This window comes from Bos mutus, chromosome 9, assembly GCF_027580195.1.
Source record: "Bos mutus isolate GX-2022 chromosome 9, NWIPB_WYAK_1.1, whole genome shotgun sequence".
In the NCBI taxonomy this organism is placed as follows: Eukaryota; Metazoa; Chordata; class Mammalia; order Artiodactyla; family Bovidae; genus Bos; species Bos mutus.
The window spans coordinates 73,774,922-73,781,820 of NC_091625.1; positions in this window are offsets into that span (position 1 = coordinate 73,774,922).

Consider the following 6,899-nt stretch of genomic DNA (forward strand, 5'->3'; position numbering starts at 1 on the left):
TTTCCTAACAAACCCACTTTTGATTAATTTTCAGAGAAGAAAAGATCATATGAGCTTCTATATTATCGACTAATATGGAAAGAAGTAACTGTTCCTTCTCAAATATATTGGCATTTTAACAAGAAAACATTAGAAATTATAGCTATAGGATCATATTGAAGCAGCAAGGAGAAGCCAATAGGGACTGTGTCTGAAGATATAGGAGAAATTACCTAGAAATTCTTTGCATTAGAGCATTTTTGATTCAGTCGTTTGAGTTAAACATTCTAAACATTAAGTGGTCAATATTTTGAAATAGGTAGGACATCAAGATCATTATCAGATACACCTCAGTGTGGCATAGCTTTTCAGATCCCTTTTCAGAAGGGAAATTTTAATCTATGTGTGTTGAGTAAGTAGGATGCAGTTCATACAACCTAGATATTTGATAGGTTAGGGACAACAGGAAGATGGAAAATATGAAAAATAACTTGCACATAACTACACTTGAACCCAGAATTGTAAGAACATAATAAAATTACTGGCATAAATGATTTTGCATGAAATGATTTAAAATATTAATGCATAGTATTTTTATTTATCTTTATAAATTATTAAAAATAATTATGAAATTTTCTTCTCAAAAACACATTTCAAAGAATCATAATAATCATTACACTTCCCCACTTAACCACAGATGCCCAAAGAAAGTCACACATTTCCTTCCTGTTGAACTATGGCTCTACAAATCATTGTATTTTCCTAGGGTTTTACTGTTTAAAGTTTCATTGCAGTATTTGTGGTAAACTCTATTGTGTATGGTATTACAGGACAACAACGATGCATAATGCCTAAAAGCTATAATGACCGGCTATTCTGTGGTCAGTAAAAGGAAATTATGTAACATTAGTTGCCAATGTGCTCTTAGGGGAAAAGTCTTCACATTGCTCCAGCCCACCCCCTGCCCCTGTCACTTGCCACTAATAGCAGGTTTTACAAATAGGTTGAGGGTAAGTGGACCCTGGAGTACTATTCTCTGTGCCCCAGAACCATGCCCAACCCTTCCGCTTGGTTATTTCAAATCAGTGGTGGGAAAGTTTTGGTGTATTTAACTCCCACACAACGTTACTCTGTCTTTTCTATCACTGTGTGAGTCTAGTTTCAATCTAGGCACTATCATTATTATTGTATTCACATAAGACATTTTTAAAAAGAATAATTTGACCCAAGATACAGGTCATCTTGAACTTTCCCATCATGTTCGTTCTGCTGGTGATGATTTTTGTTTGTTTTTCACTTTTTGAAGCATTTACTATTTAAATTTATAGCTTCCCAGGTGGCTCCAGTGGTAAAAAAAAAAAAAAAAAAAAAAAAATCTGCTTGCCAATGCAGGAAACGCAAGAGACATGGGTTTGATCTCTGGTTCGGAAAGATCCCCTGGAGTAGGAAATGGTAACCTGCTCTGGTATTCTTGCCTGGAAAATTCCACGGGCAGAGCCTGACGGGCTACAGTCCATGGGGCTCACAAACAGTCAGACTGAGTTTGAGCATGCACATACACACTAATTTAAATTAAGAGGAATGAGAGCAATGGTTACTATTTCCATGTCCCTTTGAGATTTGCCCTTCACATACACTTCTCTTTCATAAGGAATTGGCTTTTCAATAAAATCTCTGCCACTCTCCATTGTAGAAGGAACCACTTCTCCAGGAAGACAAGGCCCAGCCCTCATCAGCCAGCACTGGCCACGTGCTCACCCTGACCCCATGTCTGGCTTGTGATGCCCATGATTATGGTTCTTGCTGGCAGTTCAGTGGCTCAAGTCTCAGAAAGCAGAAAAGGAATTTTGAATTACAGGGAAAAATGATGCTTAAAAAGGCAACAGTTTACTGATGTCTATTTTTTTTCTCTCTCTAAGGTATTTTCATACAGTTTATCCTTCAATTCAATCAAGTATGATTGGTCACACTTCTTAAGGAAATTTATTTCATTCCATAGTAAGTCTTGGTGAAATAATCCAAGAAGACTATATGAAAAAAAATATTATATATCCACAACTCTCTTTAAAGAACATGTGACAGAATAGATACTGAGGATGTTAATTTTAAAACCTTTTTTTAAACATAGGGAAGAATATTTTTTGCTCAGTTAAAATGTACTGAGTATATTATGCTATACCTTTAGTTCATATTAATCAGTCATTTATGTCCATTTTTATGTCCTCCTCTATGCAGTGAATCTCTTTACACATTTGACTCAGTGCTTGAAAGGATATAGATATCTTTAAAAGAAAGTTAATATGATTAAATGATTACCTCCATTATTTTTATCATGACTTGATTTTTTGAAAACTGCTAATAATTTCTTGGATTATAGAATGCTAACTGTAATTATTGGACCAATATTTCCAGTGATAAAAACTTTAACACAGAAATTCATTTACATTCCTCAAAATTAATGCTTTATTATCTTCCTTCTCCTCAGATGTTGTTTTATCAGTAGTGATGCATTTCCTTGTATGTTTTTTACCCTACCAGGTTTGAACCAATCAGATTCACGTGCCTGAGATGAACCCCTGCTCCCTGGCAGCACAGAAATCATTCAGCAATGCAGACTTATAAGTAAAAAATTAAAGCAGGCTCTGAGCTCTGTAAGGCATGTAGCATTCATACCAGGCAACAGGTGATTTATTTTCCATCACTTCTTCCCTTTGTCCCAACTATCCTCTCTCAAAATAGATAATGTTTTATTCTATCATATATATATATATATATATATATATATATATATATATATACCTTATCCTTCCTAGACAGTTTAATGGAAATAGGCAGAGAATAAACACTAACTAAAAAAGAAGTCATGATTACTCATTATATTAATAATTCATCACTAATTGTGTGATTTTGTCATATAATTCCTATTGGGGCTCCTGATGACTTCGGATCTTGTGTTTTTCATGTCCTTTTTCCTTTTAGATTTCAAGTGGACTATTTTCTCTATTGTCTTTTTTCTGAGATTGTTGAACTATTTCTCAAAGGCACATCAAAGCTACTTGTGTGCTTGCCCAAAATGTTTCTAGTCCCTGCTTCTCACCAACTGCCAGCAGAAACAGATTCTCTGGAAGAGGAACCTGAGAATACACATTTCCAACAAATACCTATCTCCTCCCCAGGTGGTTCTTATGTAGGTGCAAGATACAAAACCACTGAGGAAAATAGACCTGCTAATATCACCTGCACCACAGTTATCCTTCCAGTTATATCCTTTTTCTGCATTTTCTCATTTGTGTATCAATTTCTCCATTTTCAAGGGGATTTGTGAGCCACTGCAAAACAGTGTTGCTTGGTCCTGCCCACCAAGTCTACATCCAAGCTTATAATTATCAATATCAGCAATCATCTAACAGAAGGATCCAGACCCAATCTTAGTCATTTAACACAATCCTAGAGACAGCCTCTGCTTTCAATACAGAAGATCTGGGTTTGATCCCTGGGTCAGGAAATCCCCTGGAGAAGGGAATGGAAACCCACTCCAGTATTCTTACCTGGAGAATTCCAAGGACAGAGGAGCCTGGTGGGCTACATTCCATACGGTCGCAAAGGTTGGACATGACTAAGTGACTAACACTTTCACTTTCACTTTAGAGACAGCCTCAGGATTCCATGGCTAGCATCACACCATTGAGTAGATCACCACTTAGTATCACAACAGTGAAATTGTGCTGTGAGACTGAGTTGAACACACCTGAACTAAGAAAAACAAATGAACAACGAAATTTCATACTTGCTGAGTCTTTTCATATCTATTTCCAAAACTCCAGATCCTGCAGGTTCTGTCCTATGCCACCTTCCCACTGAAGCTCTCTCACACCAGCTTTCTTCTCATATTATTTATATGTGGGAATCACTTAGAACTGGATTTCTCACATGTGACTGTCATCTATAAATTTTAGTTGTTACAATTATTAATATTTTTCAAAACTACACTGAAGTAACATGCTGGTTTGACTGATTTCTCAACAGGCTGGTCCCACTTCCTGAAGCATTCTGGATTAACAACAGCTATTCGCAGTCATCACAGTTTTAGGAGGATTCATTCCCCTGACCTTGGTCCAACCTCTTTACCCAAACCCAAAGAGCCCCTTAAGAGTGGACCAAACATCATTTGTCCTTGTGAGTGTTTTCAGTCTAGTGTTCTAACCTTCTTGAGATCATGAAAACACATTTTTCCCTTTGATTTATTTTATCTAAGTGTCTTGGGTAGCTCCATAAATGGGTTTGTTGATAATAACTATGAACATGTTTTCATTCAAACTATCTCTCTGATGAGTATTTGGTGGCTGTAGAAAGAGAAGCTTTTGCCTATTAGCATAGGGTATTAAAACCTGAAGGTTAAATGTATGAGAATGACTTTGAACGACCTCGCTGAAGCAACACTGTGTAGAAAAAGAGTCTTAAAGTTTAAATGTCTTATATTTGATAGGGCTACAGAAAGGCTTTTCCACCCAAGGCAAGCTTTTGGGATGATGCAAGCGTATGTTTTCATATTGTCAATCCGAAGTCAGTAAAGTCTCCAGATTTCCAAAGGGATAGATCTGTAGTTTAGGCTTGTTGGGTAGGGGAAGTAGAAGGGTCAGGTTTATCATTTGACTGGGTGATAAATCTGTTTTGCATCTGGCTGGACTAAAAATATTTTTTGAAGGGGCCTTCTCTTTGCCTTGTTGTTTCTCAAATTGTCTGTAAAGACTGTACTTTGTTGGCATCAAGGTGGGCTCCCAGTGAGGAGACCCTAGGCTTTAAGCATACTTTTTGACAGAAGACCCCACCAGAAGATCACAATGAGCCCTTGATCTGAAAGAATTGATGGAAGAATCTAAGGTGACAAGAAGAGCTACTTCCGTCCAGGAGGGCTGGCCAGAGTGCAGTAAGTAGGCCCTCCCAGAACTCATCCGTGAGCACAGGGTGAAGAACTTGGTATACATTCAGTGCTTTTTTTTTTTTTTTAATTAATTTTATTTTTAAACTTTACATAATTGTATTAGTTTTGCCAAATATCAAAATGAATCTACCACACGTTCAGTGCTTTTAAAAGACTAACTCAAAGACTGAACGAGCAATTTCGTTTATATTCTTCTCTGATCAGGATATAGGGCTCCATTCCTGGCCAGACCTGGATATGAAATTCTGAATCTAACAGTCAGCAATCTCACACTGTTCAGAGTCTTCAAATATCTCCTAGCTATGTGTGCTAAGAAACTTCAGTCTTGTCTGACTTTGTGCAACCCTATGGACTGTAGCCCACAAGGTTCCTCTGTCCATGGGATTCTCCAGGCAAGAACACTGGAGTGGGTTGCCATTTCCTTCTCCAGGGGAACTTACCGATTCAGGGATCAAACCCATGTCTGTTATGTCTCCTGCATTGGCAGGTGGGTTCTTTACCACTAGTGCCACCTGGGAAGCTCAAATGCCTCCTTGAGTTAGCCCAATAATTCCAGGAAGTGACAACAAAGTTCCCTTTACCTGGCACATTAACCACACCAAGGCCAGTTTTGTGAGTTCAAAAAGTTCAAAGTGAACTCTCTCAGTCATGTCTGACTATTTGTGACTCCATGGACTGTAGCCCACCAAGATCCTCTGTACATGGGATTTTCTAGGCAAGAATACTGGAGTGGGTATAACCCTTAATTGCAGGTAGGCAGTGAAGATGTCTTTCCTGCGTAGTTGCTATAGATTTGCAAGATTTGTTTGTGCTAATGAGGAACGACCTGCCTCAGCTGTGTGTAAACAGAGGCCTTGCATGATCTCAAAGCTTCTAAGACTCAATTTTACTGAAGATAGGCAAAGGAAATTAGGGAGCAAGACCTATAGGCCCCAACTCCATCCTTAAAGTGAATTTATTCCTCTTAGGCCAGGGACTAAAACATTTACATTGTGTAGTCCAGCGACTAAAACATTTACATTGTGTAGTCCAGCAGCTCAGAGTCAACCTTCTAAATAGTTTGGGACATTCAGCAGACTTTCGTTTTAATGTTCCTCTCCTTCTAGTCTATTCTTCCAGGCTTACATATCAATGAATGGATTTACTGTTTAAGATTTTAGTTGGAGGCAGGAAGGTAGGAATGTAAACTTGTGAGGGTGAGGGAAGAGCAGTTGGCAACTCTAAGATGTCCTGGGGGTTGGTGGGAGCTGGACCACAGAGTGGAATAAGAAACTGAATGAAGCTCTGTCCATATCAGTTACTCTGAAGAGGGAGCCAAGAAGTAGGCAGCTGACACATGGGTGTCAAGAGTATCTAGGCTGCTGGGAGACATGTTTAAGGAAGAGCTATTGCTTTACCAGAAGCACTGACCAGAAATGGCTCCTGAAATAGAACGAACCCAGGGAAGCATTTGTTTGTATGTGAAATCACTAGGGAACCTGTGGAGAGGTCAGAATGAAAGAGTTGATGTTGGGAAGTTCCTTTGAGAGCTGGGAGTGGGAAAGGTCGATTGCTATGGGGAGTCCACAAGACTGACAGTTTTTAAAACAGCTACAATCCTTTTTAAGAGTGACCAACAACTATTGTAGAGAGGCGATGTTTGTGAACCAGGCTATTTGGTGTTGTTTAGTCACTAAGTCATGTCTGACTCTTTGCAACCCCATGGACTATAGCCCGCCAAGTTCCTTTGTCATTGAGACTTCCCAGGCAAGAATACTGGATTGGTTTGCCATTTCCTCTTCCAGGAGATTTTCCTGACCCAGGGATCAAACCTTTGTCTCCTTCTCAGTAGACAGATTCTTCACCAGTGAGCCACCTGGGAATCAGGCCATAGCAAGAGCTGAAGAAAGGGCCTGCCCAAAAGTCAAATGTTTGAAATAAATATAATTTTATAAAGAAAGTGCATAGTATATGTGTATTTTTAAAGAAAGTATAAAGA